General features: G+C 40.1%; 1 protein-coding gene across 2 annotated transcripts in view; it reads left to right on the top strand.

Annotated features, from left to right (window-relative positions):
- The window catches only part of LOC134676997 (uncharacterized), a 95,955-nt gene that overhangs the window by 43,241 nt on the left and 30,294 nt on the right, over positions 1-22,420 (top strand). The window contains exon 1 of one of the 2 annotated variants that reach the window (XM_063535372.1): positions 15,732-15,798. The exons of the other annotated variant lie outside the window; for it this stretch is intronic. The gene's annotated coding sequence lies outside the window, so the exon portion shown is untranslated. Of the gene's footprint in view, positions 1-15,731; positions 15,799-22,420 lie in introns of those variants that run through there. 2 annotated transcript variants of the gene reach the window in all.

Raw genomic sequence — 22,420 nt, 5'->3', positions numbered from 1 at the left:
AAACCACAGCCTCGCAACGAGTTCAATGACGTACTCCATTGTTATTTTCTGATTTTTTAATTAATTTTAGAAAGCGTATGCGTCAGTTACAGGTTGCAGGTATTGTGATCTCATTTATGATATTATAATTGGAACTGGTGGGGGGAGGGGGAGGGGGAGGGGGAAATGACCAAACGAGATAGTCTTATGTAATCTTTCAGTAGGAGTAGCAGAGAAAGCGTTATTATTGTTTGTCCTTGTCACATTCTCACATTTTTTTTTAATTCCCCACAGTGAATTTAGTATGGTTTATGTTAGGTAACAAATAACCCGACCAAGTTACGTAGGTTATGCTTGATATGTTGTCAGGTATATTAAAACGTGTTTTCAATTTCTTCACTTTGCGTATGTTCTGTCCCTCACGGACTTTCTGACCTCTGAACTCTGACCTCTGACCATTCCGATTGAAAAGATTGAAGAGTATACCCCCAACATCGCACGAGTTTCATGACCATGTCGCATTACAGAATTACAGCATTAGTAAAATCTACTTTATTTCTAGTACTTAGAGTTAATAATCTTTCAAATAAGCTTCATTATCTGACTAAGGTTACAATACTTAATTCAAACTCTCTCTATCTGTCAAATTCTACGGTGAATGGAAGTTTACAGTCACATACGACTTTTTGTTTTCGAACGTCACGGTCTACATCTCAACGATCGGCAACGCGCATGTAACATCTCGAAATTGCAGGCGTCCATAGGCTACGGTGACTGCTCACTACCAGACGGGCCGTGTGCTTGTTTGCCACCGACGTGGTATATAAAAAAAGAAAAAAACTTATTGAACCTTTTTGCAGTCGGCAACGCGCATGTAACAACTCTAAAGTTGCAGGCATCCATAGGCTACGTTGACTGCTTACCATCATGTGAGCCGGATGCTTGTTTGCCACCGACGTATTATTAAAAAAGAAAAAAGTCTGGGCCTTTTTGCAGTCTGCAAACTACAAACTACATTTGATAACCAAAAGAGACAAAATCAACCGTAAATAAGTGTGCTAGAAACCCTAAATACTACATGAGCAGGGGGGCCGGAGGTGTCCCCTGTCGAGGTTTTCCTGAGGGTCTGATGATAATAATGATGATGATGATGATGATGATGTATAGGTTTCAAAAGTCTGAACTTGCAAGCGTCCAAAGGCTACGGTGGCTGCTTACCATCAGGTGAGCCGGATGCTTGTTTGCCACCGACGTAGTATATAAAAAAAAATCTGGATCTTTTTGCGGTCGGTAAACTACAAACTCCATACATTTGATAAGCACAAGCGACAAAACCAACCGCAAATAAAAATGCATCCGTGGTAACAATAGAATTCGCAGGCGTCCATGGGCTACGGTGACTGCTTACTGTCAGGCGAGGTCGTCTGCTTGTTTGCCACTGACGTGGTATTAAAAAAAACGCCGATATAAGCCTCATATTTTTAAACAAAGTTATTGAATCTTTGGGCAGTCGGCAGCGCGCTTGTATCCACCCTGGAGTTGCAGGCGTCCAAAGGCTACGGTAACAACTTACCATCAGACGGACTGTATGCTTATTTGCCACCAATGTGGTATAATAAAAGAAAAACCCCTTTACAGTTGGTAAACTACAAACTCCATACATTTGATAAGCACAAGCGACAAAACCAACCGCAAATAAAAGTGCATCCGTGTAAACTATTGAATTCGCAGGCGTCCATGGGCTACGGTGACTGCTTACTGTCAGGCGAGGTCGTCTGCTTATTTGCCACCGACGTGGTATTAAAAAAAACGCCGATATAAGCCTCATATTTTAAAACAAAGTTATTGAATCTTTGGGCAGTCGGCAGCGCGCTTGTATCCACCCTGGAGTTGCAGGCGTCCAAAGGCTACGGTAACAACTTACCATCAGACGGACTGTATGCTTATTTGCCACCAATGTGGTATAATAAAAGAAAAACCCCTTTACAGTTGGTAAACTACAAACTCCATACATTTGATAAGCACAAGCGACAAAACCAACCGCAAATAAAAATGCATCCGTGGTAACAATAGAATTCGCAGGCGTCCATGGGCTACGGTGACTGCTTACTGTCAGGCGAGGTCGTCTGCTTATTTGCCACCGACGTGGTATTAAAAAAAACGCCGATATAAGCCTCATATTTTAAAACAAAGTTATTGAATCTTTGGGCAGTCGGCAGCGCGCTTGTATCCACCCTGGAGTTGCAGGCGTCCAAAGGCTACCGTAACAACTTACCATCAGACGGACTGTATGCTTATTTGCCACCAATGTGGTATAATAAAAGAAAAACCCCTTTACGGTTGGTAAACTACAAACTCCATACATTTGATAAGCACAAGCGACAAAACCAACCGCAAATAAAAGTGCATCCGTGTAAACTATAGAATTCGCAGGCGTTCATAGGCTACGGTGACTGCTTACTGCCAGGCGGGGTCGTCTGCTTGTTTGCCACTGACGTGGTATTAACAAAAAACGCCGATATATGTCTCATATTTTAAAACAAACATGATGGGCCTTTTTGCAATTTCATAGCGGATGTTTTTGGAACTAACTAGCGGTGTCCACTGACGAGGCGCCACTAGCGACATCTATATTGTTAAGCGAATCGATAGTCTGTCAAGCCGGATATGTCAGAAGCAATGTAAAGCAAACTAAAGTATGGTAACCCTAGGAAACGAACAAAAGGCAGGAATGTACATCGAACAGCGATGAAATGTAAACAAAACAGTTCCACAGATAAGATATGAATGACACACGATTTTCGAACTATTCAAACGTAGTGTTGGTAGCCCACCATTTTTCAAATTTGCCGCCTTTTTCTACTGACTAGATTTGCTTGACCAAGATTAATTAACTTACCATGAACCCCCTCTGACTCTGCGGACTTTTTTAGAAATACTCAGACGACTGCTCATCTATACATATCATAGCGGATGGTTTTAGAACTAACGTTGCGCATACATACAGTCGCCCTCTGGCGGGGAAAGTTTAGAACTAACGTTGCGCATACATACTGTCGCCCTCAGGCGGGGCTAGCGGGGATTTTTGGAACTAACGTTGCGCATACATACTGTCGCCCTCTGGCGGGCCTGGCGGGGATTTTTGGAACTAACTAGCGGTGTCCACCGACGAAGGCGCCACTAGGGATATCTATTCATTTAAGCGATTCAACAACTCACATACAAAGTGGAGACATCTATTCATTTCATAGCGGATGGTTTTGAAACTAACGTTGCGCATACATACTGTCGCCCTCCGGCGGGGAAAGTTTAGAACTAACGTTGCGCATACATACTGTCGCCCCCAGGCGGGGCTGGTGGGGATTTTTAGAACTAACCTTGCGCATACATACTGTCGCCCTCAGGCAGGGCTGGCGGGGATTTTTGGAACTAACTAGCGGTGTCCACCGACGAAGGCGCCACTAGGGATATCTATTCATTTAAGCGATTCAACAACTCACATACAAAGTGGAGACATCTATTCATTTCATAGCGGATGGTTTTGAAACTAACGTTGCGCATACATACTGTCGCCCTCTGGCAGGAGAATTTTAGAACTAACGTTGCGCATACATACTGTCGCCCTCAGGCAGGGCTGGTGGGGATTTTTGGAACTAACGTTGCGCATACATACTGTCGCCCTCTGGCGGGGGCTTTTTAGAACTAACCTTGCGCATACATACTGTCGCCCTCCAGCGGGGCTGGCGGAAATTTTAGGAACTAACGTTGCGCATACATACTGTCGCCCCCAGGCAGGGCTGGTGGGGATTTTAGGAACTAACGTTGCGCATACATACTGTCGCCCCCAGGCGGGGCTGGTGGGGATTTTTAGAACTAACGTTGCGCATACATACTGTCGCCCCCAGGCAGGGCTGGCGGATAATTTTGGAACTAACGTTACGCATACATACTGTCGCCCTCAGGCAGGGCTGGCGGGGATTTTTGGAACTAACGTTGTGCATACATACTGTCGCCCCCAGGCAGGGCTGGTGGGGATTTTAGGAACTAACGTTGCGCATACATACTGTCGCCCCCAGGCGGGGCTGGTGGGGATTTTTAGAACTAACGTTGCGCATACATACTGTCGCCCCCAGGCAGGGCTGGCGGATAATTTTGGAACTAACGTTACGCATACATACTGTCGCCCTCAGGCAGGGCTGGCGGGGATTTTTGGAACTAACGTTGTGCATACATACTGTCGCCCCCAGGCAGGGCTGGTAGAGATTTTTAGAACTAACGTTGCGCATACATACTGTCGCCCTCTGGCGGGAGAATTTTAGAACTAACGTTGCGCATACATACTGTCGCCCTCAGGCAGGGCTGGTGGGGATTTTTTGAACTAACGTTGCGCATAGACAGTGGCGCCTCTAGCGGGGAGTAGGGTGAACTAACCAGTGGCGCCATCTAGCGGAGACCTTTGGAACTAACGTTGCGCATAGACAGTGGCGCCATCTAGCGGGGAGTAGAGTGAACTAACCAGTGGCGCCATCTAGCGGAGACCTTTGGAACTAACGTTGCGCATAGACAGTGGCGCCATCTAGCGGGGAGTAGGGTGAACTAAATTGTCACTACCTTACGCATACATACTGGCGCCCTCTATCGAAAAAGTTGTGGTCCAAAAGCGGCACAAACACACTACTAACATCAATTTTCATACTGACATTTTAGTGTGCCCTGCTTAAACAAAATCACAAAATGTTATAGAAAGACTTTCTTTTTGGTTTGTATCATATAAATAAATAAATATTATAGGACATTTTTTTTTCTTTTTTTACACAAATTGACTAAGCCCCACGGTAAGCTCAAGAAGGCTTGTGTTGTGGGTACTCAGACAACGATATATGTAATATATAAATACTTAAATACATAGAAAACAACCATGACTCAGGAACAAATATCTGTATCATCATACAAATAAATGCCCTTACCAGGATTCGAACCCGGGACCATCGGCTTCATAGGCAGGGTCACTACCCACTAGGCCAGACCGGTCGTCAAATATGACACACAACACAGCGCGGCGAACCACATCCCCTTTCCAATTCGATTCAAAACACTCCCTTAATAACTTGTAACCCCTAACACAAGATGCATTTGGGCATTTTCATTCTAACTTGTACTTTAAAGCGCGACTTAAGTCGTATTTCAGTAACGTCTAACCGTTACTTTCCTGACAAATTGTATGGGATTTGACATTGACCGTCAGATTTGTAACGATTCCTAACTGGCCGTTAATGGTACACAGTTAAGTGAAAATGCCCATTTGCAATTGCACCTCCACCCACCACCGACTACTATACGTCCTAATACTATAAAGAAAGCATCTTCAAATTCAATTCAAAACTCTCCCTCCTTATAAACTCCTAAACACAAGATGCACTTGCACCTCCACCCACCTCGTCTAGACACAGGCCAGACTGCAGGCCAGGACTATGCTCTCTGCTCTTAGTCTCAGTCAGACACCAGACACCGTCCGCCGCGGACGGGTTACTCTTCGGGACTTATGTAGTCCTGGTATACCTTCAGTGTAAATGAGATTTAATTAAGATAACAAAAAAACATTTTTTAAAAACTAAAAAGTGTTTGTCGAGTATCATCTAAATGCTATGAAGTGTTAATGATTCACAATAACAAATTATTTTATTTTAAGTACTTAATTAATTCATAAATTATAAACTAAAATTTCAGTCATATCAAAGCAGTGTCTTCCACGAAATAATAAAATAATGACGATGAAATGTATTTGTGTACCTATCTGCTAGCTGTACAAAAACACTGCTCCATTGGGTACAAACTTATACAAAATAAAATATTAACATGTTATGTACAAATAAATAAATACAGAACACAGCAAAGTCCAATAAGATAAGGGTTACCTACATAATCATTTATCTTCTTTTCAAAGTTAGTAAAGTTGCACCCGCTTCCAAAAAAGTACCTTTGCCAATATTTCATATCCAAACTTAAGGCCGATACATACGGATAGGGTTTGCACGGCGGATCCGAAATGTATGGGAAGATCCGCGGATCCGGATCCAGATCCGGATAATTTCATACATTTCGGATCCGGATTGCAAACCCTACATACGGACTGCAACCCGACTGCGACTTGTATGGGAACTGCACGCCAACTGCAACGTCGGCGTGCAGTTCCCATACAAGCAGCAGTCGGATTGCAGTCCGTCTGACCAGCCCTTAAGTATCACATTGTAAATAACATCGTGTTGACGATGTCAATAACACAGTGAAATATTCGAATGTAAACTGTGAAACTCACAACTGTGAACTGTGAAATTCACAGTGAAATATATTGCACATTCCATTACGCAATGATACCTCAAATAATCCATTTCACAAAGTAATTGCGCTTAATGGAAATGCCTTGCAACCGTCAAATTGATAACTCCGTGTGGAGTTAACTGCACCTGTCATATGTAAATGAATATGTATTTACTTTTTGACTGGTGAATGTTTTTGACTAATTAATTCTTAACTAAGGTGCAGCGGGGCAATTTCGATTGTGGGGAAATTTCAACTAATCGAAATATCTTCCACGTTTTACATTATTAACTAGACTCACACACACCACATCTTTTTCGCTATCTGGACATCTGGTCATTACCAAACTAAAATGGAATTGGGCAGGACATGTTGCTAGGCAGAGTGATGGCAGGTGGACTAAAAGGTTAACAGAATGGTGGCCGCTTTCAAATGAAAGAAGCGCCTGGCGTCCGTTGGCTCGTTGGGTGGACGACATCCGGAAAATTGCGGGTCACTGCTGGATGAGATTAGCTCAGGACCGGGACAAGTGGCGTACTAGAAGAGAGGCCTATGCTCAGCAGTGGGCGATAAAGGGCTGATATGATGATGATGATGATGATGATGATCTGGACATATGTGACGGTCCACAGAAAAAGGTACCTTATGGCGGCCGGCGCTTATGTCGCATAGCGCCGCAATAATATTGGAGCGGCGTTAATAATAGCGTAAGCGCCAACTCTCATAAGGTACCTTTACCCGTGGGATGTCACATATATGGCACTCTAATTAATAATGTAAAACGTGGAAGATATTTCTATTAGTTGAAATTACCCCGCAATCGAAATTGCCCCGCCGCACCTTAGTACTATCTATAGTTAGAGCTAGGTTGACCTATCACTTATACATAAGGTGATTTCGGTTAAGTAGATCAGTACAAACAATAATAAGCGTTACATATATGAACTCTCAAAGTCTCTCTCATAATAGGTAATGCATAATGATAATGAAAAATCGTCTTGTAGAAAAATGTGAATGTCTATAATGTGAATAAAAATGCCTTGAAAAGTGCTTTAAATCCTTTTGATAAAGTTTGTGATACTGAAAAATACTGTGATATTGATATTAAAATGTTCTGCCTCTTTGGGACCAGTAAGTATACATTTTATGCACTTTATTGGTTTGACTTCAAAAGCGGGATAATTAAAAAAAAACCGGGCAAGTGCGAGTCGGACTCGCGCACGAAGGGTTCCGTACCATAATGCAAAAAAAGGCAAAAAGAAACGGTCACCCATCCAAGTACTGACCCCGCCCGACGTTGCTTAACTTCGGTCAAAAATCACGTTTGTTGTATGGGAGCCCCACTTAAATCTTTATTTTATTCTGTTTTTAGTATTTGTTGTTATAGCGGCAACAGAAATACATCATCTGTGAAAATTTCAACTGTCTAGCTATCACGGTTCGTGAGATACAGCCTGGTGACAGACAGACGGACAGACGGACGGACGGACAGCAAAGTTAAGACTTTGCTGTCCGTCCTTTTTTTTTTGTGTGTGTGTTTGTTTGTTTGCTTTTGCTGTTTGTTTGGTGTACTAAGGTAATAGGGTCCCGTTTTACCCTTTGGGTACGGAACCCTAAAAATGGCAAATAGCTAGGTACTAAATAAGAAGAAACACATATTTATTTATGTAAAATATTGTGTTAGAGCCAGTTACAATTAATGCTTACAGGATCTTATACATATTGTATTTTTACTTTTCTCTTAGCAGTCTCTAACGTACAAATAGCCATGTCAGTCCATACAAAAGTTTGCACAACTGTGCAAGGTTTTCGGCAGAGGGGTAAGCTCTTAAAGGCGACTCCAGTTATTAAATGCTCTAAGACTTTTCTAAACTATGTTTGTACTTTTGTACATTTATAGTATGTAAGTACCTACTATTCAAGCGTATTATGTTTTTTTTTAAATTTTTGGATCATCATCATCATCATCATACCAGCCAGAGGACGTCCACTGCTGGACATAGGCCTCCCTCAAAGAATGCCACAATGACCAGTCTTGCGCCACCCGCATCCAGCGGACTCCCGCGACCTTTACCAGGTCACAATTTTTGGATATTTTCAATGAAATAAATTTTATCTTATCTTTATTATCTTATTGTAGCATCAAACAAGGTGCCTTGCTTGTTAAACGTAAGCGTTGCCGGAGCGCCAGTGTTGCAAAAAAGTACCTATATAAACTTATAAAGCTATAACGGCCTGTTGTACTTTTTGTATGTGCAATAAAGTTATAAATAAATAAATAAAGTGCTTCTGGTTATATAGTTATTTGCCATTTTCAAAATTACCATGCTACCGGAATTATCCCAATGCACCTTATCGTTGAACTATTTTTTTTAGTCTGTAAACCAATCTAGCGTCTGGGGGTAGTCTAGCCAGACCTAGGTCAACGCACAGACGACAAAGAGTCTAGGTTGGGGTAGGTCTGTCTAGCGTGAGGTGTGAGAGATTTCTGGAATATTATATATGATACAATATTTAGGAGACCGACTTTTAGTCAGAAAACATATAAAAATTCAAAAATGCGCGTTTTCCCAGAAATAAGACCTAGTTATAGCTCGTTTTTTTAGCATTATTACATTATTTCTAAGGTAAACAATCTTGATGTGTCTTTTAATTGAAAAACACATTTTAAAAATAAGTTACGGCAAATAGGTAACAATTATGAATCTAATACGATCATTTATATTCTTCTGCTTTCATAAGTAATAGTTTTTGATTATTAAAAAGAGTTTTTCAATTAAAAGACATGTCAAGATCGCTTACCTTCTTGCAAGTTCTTTCTAATGCTAAAAAAACCGGGCAAGTGCGAGTCGGACTCGCGCACGAAGGGTTCCGTACCATAATGCAAAAAACGGCAAAAAAAAACACGGTCACCCATCCTAGTACTGACCCCGACGTTGCTTAACTTTGGTCAAAAATCACGTTTGTTGTATGGGAGCCCCACTTAAATCTTTATTTTATTTTGTTTTTAGTATTTGTTGTTATAGCGGCAACAGAAATACATCATCTGTGAAAATTTCAACTGTCTAGCTATCACGGTTCGTGAGATACAGCCTGGTGACAGACGGACGGACGGACGGACGGACAGCGAAGTCTTAGTAAGGTCCCGTTTTACCCTTTGGGTACGGAACCCTAAAAATGAACTATAGATCGATTTTTCCGGCCCCGGCCCTCGGACAAATACGAGCGTTTCCGAGAAAATACTACGGTTCAAGAGATACAGCCTGGTGACAGACAGAAAGACAGACACAGTTTAAAAGTACAGTTTTAGTAATAGGGCCCCTTTTTTACCCTCTGGGTACGGAACCCTAAAATACTGTGTCTCTAATGAACATAATTTATTAACTAAACATAATTGCGAAGTAATACAATTTCGATTTTGCTAATTGCCTTTAAAACAACCGGTATACCCACAATGATACAATGCCCCCTACCTTGCAAATGCAATGGCTTTGACTTTGAACCACAAACCACATTAAACATATATGGACCTAGTACAGCCAGCAGCAGAAGTTGCTAAGCGGGCGAGGTGTTCAAAATTACCTTGACACGCTCTTATTCTCTTAAGACGAAACAGGAGCTGAGTTTTAAATATTTTAGGTAAATATACCCGTCTCGCTAACGGAAGCGGCTCCTAAAACTAGTGCGATAAGAACAAGGCGAAAAATCCTGCGTAAAAATCTCAAAAATAGAGGTTTCGTACTCGACTGTTTCCTCCTCCAAACTTAACCAATCGTAACCAAATTTGGAAATCTAAATGATTATTAAATTATCGGTGCCGGACCGTATTGCTTTTTTGGCTAATTGATATCAGTTTTGAATACTATTACGCCTCTCATTGCGGCATAGTCAATGAGGCCATTATGGCCATTTTTGAAGGGCTCTAGCGCCTTAAAAAACAAAAATATAAAAAAAAGCAAAACGGTCCGACACAGATATTGACAATATTAGTCTGTGTTGAAAAAAATATTGCTATAGCATCAAAACCCACGGAGGAAACAGTCGAGTACGTTTGTATGGAGAAATGACCACTCCTGTTGGCTCTTAACAATAAAGTCGCGTCAAGATCATTTTGAACAGCTCGCCCGCCTAGCAACTTCTGCTGCTAACTGTATGTCGCCTGATTTATTATTTAAATTGTTTTATTACCACACAAAGGAGCTACTTAGGGTACGCTTATCAAGATGGTGGCCAATTTGGCAAGAAGAGTGCATTGACTGGGTTTATTCCGATACATTAAAAAATCGGCCAAGTGCGAGTCGGACTCGCACACGAAGGGTTCCGTACCATTAGGTATCTATAAAAACGGTCACCCATCCAAGTACTGACCCCGCCCGACGATGCTTAACTTCGGTCAAAAATCACGTTTGTTGTATGGGAGCCCCACTTAAATCTTTATTTTATTCTGTTTTTAGTATTTGTTGTTATAGCGGCAACAGATATACATCATCTGTAAAAATTTCAGCTGTCTAGCTATCACAGATCACGAGATACAGCCTGGTGACAGACGGACGGACGGACATCGAAGTCCTATATAGTAATAGGGTCCCGTTTTACCCTTTGGGTACGGAACCCTAAAAATTATAAGCTGTTTGAGCTAAGTTTTTTTTGTTTAAACATAATAAATAAAATAGATTATTTTTTATACTTTTGGAGATAATCTTATATAAATTCACTTAGCCCTAATAAGTAAAGCTTGTACTATAGATATTAGGCGACATTCATACTTATATAGATAAATACATATTTAGGTTGTCCATCGCGAATAAAAGCGGAAACGCGGCTAGCGTGATGGATACCTTTTCGGAAGCAAGAAGCAACCATTACTTAGGGGGCAGCATAGGAGCCTTCAGATTTTTGACGCGAGGCATAATTGTGACGTTTATGCTTCCGATGTAGCCCACAAGATGGCAGAATCTACTATGCGCAAGGAAACGTACATACGAGAACGGTAGATGGTAGCACTTGCTTTGGCAATGTACATGTGCACATATATGTTTCCGATTCAGGCAACAACAAGGGCCCAACGTTTTCTGTTCTCTTTCACGGCGCAGCAACTAGTATCATTTCTCTCTCCTCGCTCTTTTAAAAATGCCGTTTGTCAAAAAAGGACAACCATACTGTTGACAAGATGTACTTCAAATCAAGTGTTGCCTTTCTTGATGCGCCCAGGCTCTGTATGTGTGCGTAAAAGCGTATATGTGTGCTCTTTTAGGGATGTGAAAAGTCGATTTTATTCATGTTATATATCGATAAACGCTACACAGCGGAACGAAATAGCGATTAATTGAAGCTTCAATATCTTCGTTAAACATAAACATAATTGAAATGCTAATGGATAATTAATATATTATAATATAATAATATAATTCAATTATTGCGGAACACCTATTTTAGGAGGTATTTATGTATTTTAATTAAATATCTGAACTTTCCCTTGGTTCCCTGCTGGGGCGTGACTATAAAATTGTGATCTGATAACCACAATAAAGAATAAAAGCGTTTTTGTTCATTTTAGGTATCGTTAAGCCTTTGAAGTAAAATTAAAATTGCAAGAAATGTCGATAGTTTATCGATATGACTTTATCGACATGGCTACAGCAAGTTGGGCCTCATTGTTAATCGTACACTAAACAAAAGTGGCAACAGTGACAGCTCGCTGAGACACCCGTCTCTATATATTATAAGTCTATGGGCCACTAGATGGCACTCTCCAACGCGCACGGTCCCTATTGCTCCTAATAATTATCTGTGTTGATAATAGATTGATTTTTTAAGTTTTTATGCGTTCCGTTTGACTCAATTCACCTTTCGTTTGCCCTTACTCGTACTTATTTGTACAGTCGCCATCAGATATATCGGAGCGGCCAAGGCGCTCACAAATATCTGAACACGCCTCTGTTGTCAAGGCGTTAGAGCGCTTGTTCAGACATTGTGAACGCCTTGGCCGCTCCCATATATCTGATGGCGACTGTACCAAGTTCGGATGTCGAAATAGACACCAAGGCTACGTTAGTAACCTGTTATTAGATTGATCTATAGTATGTCAAGTCATTTCCGTCAGAAGAAAAAAGCGGCAAGCTTAAAAAAAGGGCCAAGTACCGGCACTGACTGAAATAGCAAGACGCGTTTGTACTTCGTACGTTTCCGTGAAAAAAAACAATGATGGAAAATAATTATTGACATCTGTGTAATACTTTTGTACTATAACTAATACTATACAGCTTGGCAAAAAAGAGTAGAAATTAAAAAGTGGCAGCACTGTAGTGTTGTCCCTTTCAATCCAATTTATATAAGAAAACGAGACGACACTACAGTGTTGCCACTTTCGAAATCCGGTCAGTATGTATCAAATTTCCATTAAAACCGGCCCGTTTTCATTGTCCTAGAGTACCTAAATATAAAACCGAATGTCGAAACGCGCCCACGCCTGGCCCTATGCCCTTGCGCACCAAGGCCCCCGTGTTAAGGTCGGATTAGCTCGTTTCTAATGCCTTGTTGCGGAAGTGTTATGTTCGGTACTTCGGTAGTTTCGGTAGGGATAAAAAGATGGCGCCTGTTTACTATTCAATTGTATGCATGAATCTAGGATATACCTGGATCTGGCATGAGTGGTGGGGGTAACTGACAGAACGGGATAGTCTTATGTATCTTTCAGTAGGAGTAGCAGCGAAAGAGCTATTATTGTTTGTCCTTGTCACAGTCTCACATTTTATTTGTTCCCCACCTTTTTTTTTAGTATTGATAATGGTGGGCAACAAATGAATTCGACCAATCACAGTGACGCATTTGCGTATGTTTTGTCCGTCACGGAGGCACGCGTATACCACTTCTACACAATCCTACCTTCTATGATTGTATGTTACACTTGTTGGGATATATTTAAAATGGCGGAGCGAGGTCTACAGGGCTATAACCGCGAAAATCGAAGTTCGCAAATTGCGGGCATCTTTCTCTGCCACTCTAATTACGCCTTCGTTGGAGTAAAAAAGAAAGATCCCGCAACTTGCGAATTTCGGTTTTCGCGGTAGCCCCAGCTCACTGAGCCATTCGTTATCTCATGGTATAATAATATACTTACTCCGCCTGGTACTCTCTTCCCGTCTTTTCTAGGTCACCTGACTGACACAAACCTACGTCATCATGCGACAGCGCTATATGATAATATGCGATAGCGCTATAGGTAGCGGCCATGTTATTGTGACGTAGGCTTGTGTCACTCTGGGAAGAGAAGACCATGTTTTATTAGACTATGCGTTAGTGTTTTAAATCTTGAATGAGGCCTAATGAGGGTTTCAGCGATCGAGATTTTCACTAGATGGCAGTACCGTGGCGAGAGGTCTTTTTGACAGCTGCTGTCAAAATCCACCAATAAAAAAAACATCGTTAAACATGATTCGTGGATTATGACAGCTAGATCTCTCGCCACGGTGCTGTCATCTAGGGGTCATCCATTAATTACGTCACACGAATTTCTAGGTTTTTTGACCCCTCCCCCCCTCCTTGTCACACTTGGTCACATTTGGCAAACCCCTCCCCCCTAGTGTGACGTCACATTTTTTCTACGAAATCGCCAAATCGAATTAAGTAAGTACCTAAGTATTATTAATATTTTATCAAAATATTTTTGACGATATAAATATTAGTAATTTTATAACCCAAAACTGCTTAGGAAAGAAAATTAAACGAATAAAAACGATTATCGTTTTAAAAACTTGTTATTTAAATGTATACAGCGAATAAAATAATTAAAAAAGGATCTATATCTGAATCCCTAAAGTTTTTTCTCCTATCTTTGCATTCCCTAATATTGTTTGTCATAATGATCAGTTGTCCTAACACTCGTATACCCTAATTTTGGTTTCCCTTTTATCGACTGGCCGATTTTTTTTTGTCCTAATATGTTTTTCCCTAATGGCACTTTCCATATTGGGTATTTATCCTAATGTTATGTAGCATAATTATTTTTTTGCCTAATTATTGTTAGGCCTAAAAATTATATATCCTAACCATCATGTTACCTAATTTTACTTAGCCTATCGTTTCTTGACCTAATACTCTTATGTCCTAATTTAAATTTCCCTCCTAACCTAACCAATGGCAGCATTTCGTTTTTGCGAGGATCGCAGTTCTAACCTAACCTAACCCACTTTTGTGACAGCAGTTCGTTTTTTCGAGCGTCACAGTTGTAACCTATCCCACTTTTGTGGCAGTAGTTCGTTTTTTTGAGGGTCACAGTTCTAACCTAACCTAACCCACTTTTGTGGCAGCAGTTCGTTTTTTCGAGGGTCACAGTTCTAACCTAACCTAATCCACTTTTGTGGCAGTAGTTCGTTTTTTTGAGGGTCACAGTTCTAACCTAACCTAACCCACTTTTGTGGCAGCAGTTCGTTTTTTTGAGGGTCACAGTTCTAACCTAACCTAACCCACTTTTGTGGCAGGAGTTCGTTTTTTCGAGGGTCACAGTTCTAACCTAACCTAACCCACTTTTGTGGCAACAGTTCGTTACCATTCATTATGGAAAGTAATTGTTATGATAATTGATCAATAGGAAAAGTAACTGTTATGATAATAGATCATTAGGGCAATAGCCATTAGGTCAAAACAGTTAGAGCATGTTATTTTATGCCAAACGTTGTTAGGGATTTCGAAAATATGGTAAAATACTTTAGGGATCTTGATAGTTATGGTATAAATGCATAGGTCAAATGATTCTTAGGCTAACCATTACATTATGGAAAATAATCGTTATGACAATTGATCGTTAGGGCATGTGCCCATTAGGACAAACCAGTTAGAGCAAGTGACTTTAGGACAAACGTTGTTAGGGATTCAGAATGACACCCTTAAAAAATAATTCGGTTACTGATGAAGTTAAAGTGACGTCACAAAGTTTGTGTCTCCCCCCTCCCCCATGTCACAATATGTCACATTTTCTTGACCCCCTCCCTCCCCCTAAACGTGTGATGTAATTAATGGATGACCCCCTAGTGAAAGACTCGATCGCGGAAACCATCATTGACAACATTTACAACACTATTATGTATTTTTTTCTTAAGTATAGTTCGTTTTTTTAGCGTTAGAAATAAGGTAAACAATCTTGACGTGTCTTTTAATTGAAAAACACATTTTAAAAATAAGTTACGGCAAATATGTAACAATTATGATGACTATACGATCATTTATATTCTTCTGCTTTCATTAGCAATAGTTATTGAATTATAAAAAGCGTTTTTCAATTAAAAGACATGTCAAGATCGCTTACCTTCTTTCAAGTTCTTTCTAATGCTAAAAAACGAACTATATTTATAGAAATTAGTTTTTCTATAATATGTACAGCGTGAACTGACGCATGGTGGACGTATGGATGTATGTATGTGTGTATGTACGCGCTGTTAATATCTATTTATTTTCATTTCAGGTGAGTGTGCCAATCTGCTGAGGAATCCGAAGGATGGGACGGTTAGTTCAAAAATATAACAGAAAATCTTTCTGGTTTGTATAATTAAGCTGAATACACGATACTTCCTTGTCACAGATACAATAGTAAAACTGACATTACAATGACAGTATTAGACTCATAATAGTTACATAATTTGCCGTAACTTATTTTTTAATGTGTTTTTCAATTAAAAGACACATCAAAATTGTTTACCTTTTTTATTTTTTTATTTTTTTATTATTATCTTATTTCTAATGCAAAAAAAAGAACTAGAGCACCCAAAAGAAAAGGATGACTATATGTAGTTTTCCTGATTCTTATTACTGACTGAAAAATTGGTTTGACCAACTATATTTTACTGTTATTATCACTCGAATGTCACCGTCCTTCGACGCGGTGCCAACACTGCCAACTGGCATATTTAGTTATTTACTAGTGATGTACCAACTATTGATTTAGCCGACTAGCCGACTAATCGGCGCTCGGATGGCCGATTAGTCGGTCGGCTAGTCGGCCAGATAATTAAAGTGCGGTTCAGATGCACTAAATAATCGTTTTACCTCTTTCGACGCGCTATTCATCATATTATAGTAACGCTAAAAATAAAATAAATAAAAAAATCGTAAGGCTATTTATTTCATACGACAACCGGACAATCGAACATAAGAAAGCGACCACACATAATAAAGGTAAAAGTTTTCGTATAAGCCCCCTAAATAGAAATTTGGGTAAAATAAGTGAAATGCTTATGGTAACTATTTGCTGTTTATTTCTTTGCGCCCTGTTTTTCTGTCACTTATAAAATACCGACTAATCGGCCATTTTTGTCGACTAGTCGCCGACTACAAAGGGGTCATCCATTAATTACGTCACACGTTTAGGGGGAGGGAGGGGTCAAGAAAATGTGACATATTGTGACATGGGGGAGGGGGGAGACACAAACTTTGTGACGTCACTTTAACTTCATCAGTAACCGAAATTTTTTTTAAATTATTTTATTCGCTGTACATTTAAATAACAAGTTTTTAAAACGATAATCGTTTTTATTCTTTTAATTTTCTTTCTTAAGCAGTTTTGGGTTATAAAATTACGAATATTTATATCGTCAAAATATTTTGATAAAATATTAATAATACTTAGGTACTTACTTAATTCGATTTGGCGATTTCGTAGAAAAAATGTGACGTCACACTAGGGGGGAGGGGTTTGCCAAATGTGACCAAATGTGACAAGGGGGGGGGAGGGGTCAAAAAACCTAGAAATTCGTGTGACGTAATTAATGGATGACCCCAAATGAGGCCGGATAGTCGGCTTTCCCGACTAGTCGGTAGTCGGTACATCCCTATTATTTACCCATTGAGAAATCACGAAAGTGGCCCAGAGCGCAGCGTTTCCGCATTTTTCCACCGCTATTCCTGCTCGAGTTTCATGCGCGCCTGGTCGCCGCGTTTCGAAAGTGCACTTTTAAGCTGAATGAGGTTAACGCGTAAAGAAGCATAAAGCGGCCCACAGATATAGATAACACCATCCTTTCAGCTCTGAGCTCAGTCTCTAGAAATGTTCTAGTATATCTCAAGGAGCCCACAGATTACCAGTTCGCCGGACGATATCAGCCTGTCAGTTAAACGCAAAAGGTGACAGTTCCGAACAACTGACAGGCTGATATCGTCCGGCGAACTGGTAATCTGTGGGCTCCTTGAGATATACTAGAACATTTCTAGAGACTGAGCTGAAAGGATGGTGTTATCTATCAGTGATCTACAACTTATAAAATCGTAATTAGCTGCCCCCGTAGCACGGTCGCGTTTTTATCGCTTATCACCATGCCTGTCACGTTCTAACAAGTATGTAAGTGCGAAAGGGACGCGCATAGTGATAGGCTAGGGCCTAGCCTATCACTAGCCGCTAGGCGATAAAAATGGAACCGTGCTGCGCCCGGATTAAAAAGTAAAACAAAATCGTTAAGACGAAATATTTTTATATCAGTGACAACCCTACAAAGTTATTTACATTTTAAATTGACACGTGTCATCGGATCGACTTGCTAGGGTTGAAACATACAGATTTTTGCACTAATGCTTAAACAAACTGCATCTCAAAAACGGTTAGAAATATTAACGTGATAAAAGTGAAAAATAAAGCTCTTTTCCACATATAGATGTCGGCGGCCGATTGTAAGATCAGGCATATCGTGAAATTCCTAGGCATATCGTGAAAAGTGAAATGCATTCCCTGAGTCGACGGAGCCCCGCCACGCGGGGCTCCTATTTCTGGGCAGTTTGCCGTTCGGGCATATGAAGCAACCTAACGAACCTATCCGAACCTGTCCTACCTATATTGGTTTAATGTGACTATCGTCAAAACATTACACAGGAAAATTACGATCTGCCTGATCTTACGATCAGCCGCTGACATAGACATAGATACTATATTGATCCAAACTTTGTAGAGTTAGACCAAGAAAAGTCTGCAGCGATCTTGATGGCCCACGCAGTGCAAGTGTTATTTTAAACGAAAACTTCTATGAAATTATGACGTATAAATAACACTTGCACTGCGTGGGCTATCATTATCGCTGCAGACTTTTCTTGGTCTATCTCTATGATTATAGTGATTATCCTCGTAATTCCATTAGTTCAATTATTTCCTTCGATGTCGTCACCGCTCTATAGGGCAAATGTGATTCACTTGGACTTTGATATAGGAAATATGTAGGTATATACAAACACGGGGGGGGGGGGAGCGCTGAAAATATTGAAAATATCCTAGGAGCCTTTGCAAAAGCTCTTTAATTTTTTGATGAATTATTATGATCATTTATTTTATTATTCTTATTAGGTATATAGTTCTCTACTTAATTCTTAAATTCCATATGAAAAGTAGTACCTTAGCCCCCCCCCCCCACATCTAGCGTCTTTCGAGCGTCGGCGTCTATAACTCTATGGCCGCTGCTCGACGAAACGTCGACACAACTGCGCAGCCACGTCATTTTCCATAGCGCTGACCAGACGCCGACGCTCGAAAGACGCTAGATGTGGGGGGGGGGGGCTTAGTAGAAGTATTTACAGGAACTTAAGCCGACCACTGACTAACAGTCCGCCGGACGATAACGGCCAGTCAGTTGTTCGGAACTGTCAAATTTTTGATCTTACTGACAGGCCGATATCGTCGGAACATAATGAAACAACTCAATGTTGAGTAAATAAATAGTTTAAAACACTCATGCGTCACACAACTACCAGGCGTCCATAACTGAAACGCTACATTATGACGTCACCTACCCATCACGTTTCACTTTACTTCACTGCAATTTAACCATCAACATCAACTGCATTCTATATAATCTTATCTTGATATATTTAAAGTCTCATTTCGCATAAACCGAGCGTAACATGCATTTTTGTACACGGACCATCTCAATTGCAGTCTTAATGTGATATATTCAAGGTTTAATTTAGCGGAATCGGGACGCATTTGTCGTGTAAATGCGTCGCGTGATTTTCACAAGCGTGGATAATGTTTCCTCATCCCATTGAAGTTTAGACCTTATTATTGGTAGGGTACGGTTGCTTTTAAGGATTATTTGAGATAAGAGTTTGCGATAGCGATTCGTGAATAGTCGAATTTCTAATGTTACGAAAATTTGGTAAGCTCGAACATTTTGAATTTGGGTTTTCTTTAAGACCTCAGGGCTGTGGGTAGCACAGGAATATGTATTAGGTAATAATCGATTGACATCTATAAGCTGATTTAGGCTGATTTGAGACTCAACGCCAATAGAAATTCTATCTAAGCAAAAAATATAACATTATTGTTATCGATACTTTCTGTTACGATAATAAAATTATCGAGTAAATATTAAATCGATTTTCGAAAAAGAGCCAAATAATCGATTACGTTAATCGATTTTTCATTCCATTCCCATCTAGAGGTTTGCTTACATTGGTTTATCTCCGTAATGGATAGGAATGAAGGAATACAGACCAACACATGTTTTTATGCGCTCGTAAATCGTGCCAAGGCTCCTTTGCGTAATGAACTAAAGAGTAGACGTTGCGACGCCTATGCGTTATTGCTTTTAGATCGCTTTTGTGACCTTAATACGACTTCTGATCGTTTTCGGGGTTAATTTACCTCTTAAAATACCTATTTCACATAAAAACAGTCTGGTGACACGTTTAAAGGGGCCGACTGATTACCAGTTCGCCGGGCGATATCAGCCTGTCAGTTGTTCTGTCAAATTTTGCGTTTGACAGGCTGATATCGTCCGGCGAACTAGATTTTCAGGCCAAATGGGTTCTGAGACCAAATGCATAGTATAATAAGTTTTTGGCAAAAAATTCATTTTTGGTACAAGCTTTTATCGCTGACTGTACTTACGATTGACAACGAATACTCATCGCGGTAATTCTAAAAACCCCTAACACAATTAGGTTGCGTTGTTTCATCACAGAGTTCCTATAGCCACCTCCTGTCTCCATCATCAGATCAGCTCGATGGTACCATAATATGGCATTGTCATCCGATTTCATGCATGCAAAATTTCAGCTCAAACGGAAACCGGGAAGTGGATCAAAAACTTGCAAGATCATCAGATCCAATCTTCAATTCTTCAATCTTTTACATGTACCAGGTTGTAATACACTCGGGCATCATAAACGCTAGGAGGTAATTTCCAATTTCCACTTGACAACAACGTTTCTATGCCACTCGAACGTGACGTCACCAATGCATTCGAAAATCGAACCGTTCACTTCCAATTAAAACTGAACCTTTTACCTTTGTGAATTAAGTTCAAATTTCAAACGATTGGTGTTACGAACGCGTATAAAATAAAGTTATAAGTGTGTTCTGCGGTATTCGAATATGGATTTTATGATGCGGTAATAGAGTATAGTTTTGAATGAGAGTAGCGTATTGCGTTAGTATTGGCAATAGCCAAGGTTGTCTTGTAGTTTACATACAAAACGTTAGTTCTGTTACTAAGTATACGATACACGTGCTATCGATCGGTAGTAATTTTAATCGCATTAAGTACTAATCCTGGACTTACCACTGGTAAACTACTGGGAAAAAAATTCACAGTAGTTATCACCAAATCGAGTTGGTTCGCGCGGTCCGTCCATCTTTTGTTACCTTCTGACTTCCTGGTTTTCTAAGAGCCATTTGCATAATGTATTTTGAGTCATGTTTAGATATTTCTGAGCATCTTGTACGCTTTAATATATCCGATCCGAGTCTTATTGTGGCCGTCTTAAGATCCTTGGTAGGTAGATAATGTAGAGATGTATTGCATAAATGTTTTCCATCGTATTTTCTCGGAAACGTTCGTATTTGTCATGCTACTTCAGTCAGCCTCAGTACTTTTTGTACCGTGACTGACTGAAATAGCAACACACGTTCGCAGTTCGTACGTTTCCGTGAAAATACGATGGAAAATTTGCACTACATCTGTAGGCAGATGATCGTTTTTTTATACCAAAGAGGGGTCCTGTCATAGTAAATGTTGTAGTCACTGTAAATTTACTGTCATCTATCGACACACGACTATAACTCAAAAGAAACACGTATAAAATAAAAAAATGAATATATATGGATAAATGATTTTATTATTCGCCCCTTTTTATATCATTTTGACCCATGTTCATTCACTGATATCTATGTGTTAAAATTGTTAAATATGAAACAGCGTCTTCACGCCATCTAGCCGAGCATAGGCCAAAGGTGTGTGCGGCATCTATCCGAGAATGATTTTTTCTTGATTTCCGAGGCACGTTTTTTTCTTATACTTTATTCATCTTATACGAAGTTACATATGTCTTTGTTGATACCAAAGAATAAATAAAAGCCCACGGATGTTATTTTATTGTCCTATTATTCATTACATTTGCCTAGTTATTATCCTATCCACGTGCACCGTATTGTGTTTGACGTAGAGTCCATTATTGCTTGAAACAATGCTTTAGTTATCTGTGTAAATGCGAAGTCTGCGAACAAATCGCGCTGTCACTACAACCATATTACATTGATCTCTGAGGGCCTACCTATATCGAAGTTCGTAAATTGTGGGCATCTTTCTCTTTTACTCCAATTAAGGCGTAATTAGAGTGACGGAGAAAGATGCCAATTTGCGAACTTCGGTGTGAATACAGCTACAGATGTACATATAAAGTAGTGTAAAATTATTTTCCATCGTAATGTTCACGGAAACGTACGAACGTGTCTTGCTATTTCAGTCAGTCTCGGTACAAAAAGTACTGAGGTTGACTGAAGTAGCATGACAAATACGAACGTTTCCGAGAAAATACGATGGAAAACAATTATGTCCTACATCTGTATCTGTATCTTGGAGGACATAACCAAACGGAGTAGCCGTTAACAGGCGTTCCCCTCTGTCGAAACTCTATGACTCTTCATACACATTGTATGGACTGACGACACTAACGTTTATCTGACATAGCTATTTTTACGTTACTTACATTTTGACGTGCTCCCGTCCCGCAAAAATCGACAGACTGTTTTGTACAGAAAATTACAGACAAGACGTCTCCATTTGGTTATAGTCTCCAAGATCTGTATACGGTCTCATTTCTCAGAGTGTAAAGGGGCCTACTGATTAACAGTCCGCCGGACGGTATCGGC

Source organism: Cydia fagiglandana, chromosome 25 (assembly GCF_963556715.1).
Source record: "Cydia fagiglandana chromosome 25, ilCydFagi1.1, whole genome shotgun sequence".
Lineage (NCBI taxonomy): Eukaryota > Metazoa > Arthropoda > Insecta > Lepidoptera > Tortricidae > Cydia > Cydia fagiglandana.
The sequence above is the reverse complement of the archived record's forward strand: the minus strand, read 5'-3'. Positions and strand labels throughout refer to the sequence as shown.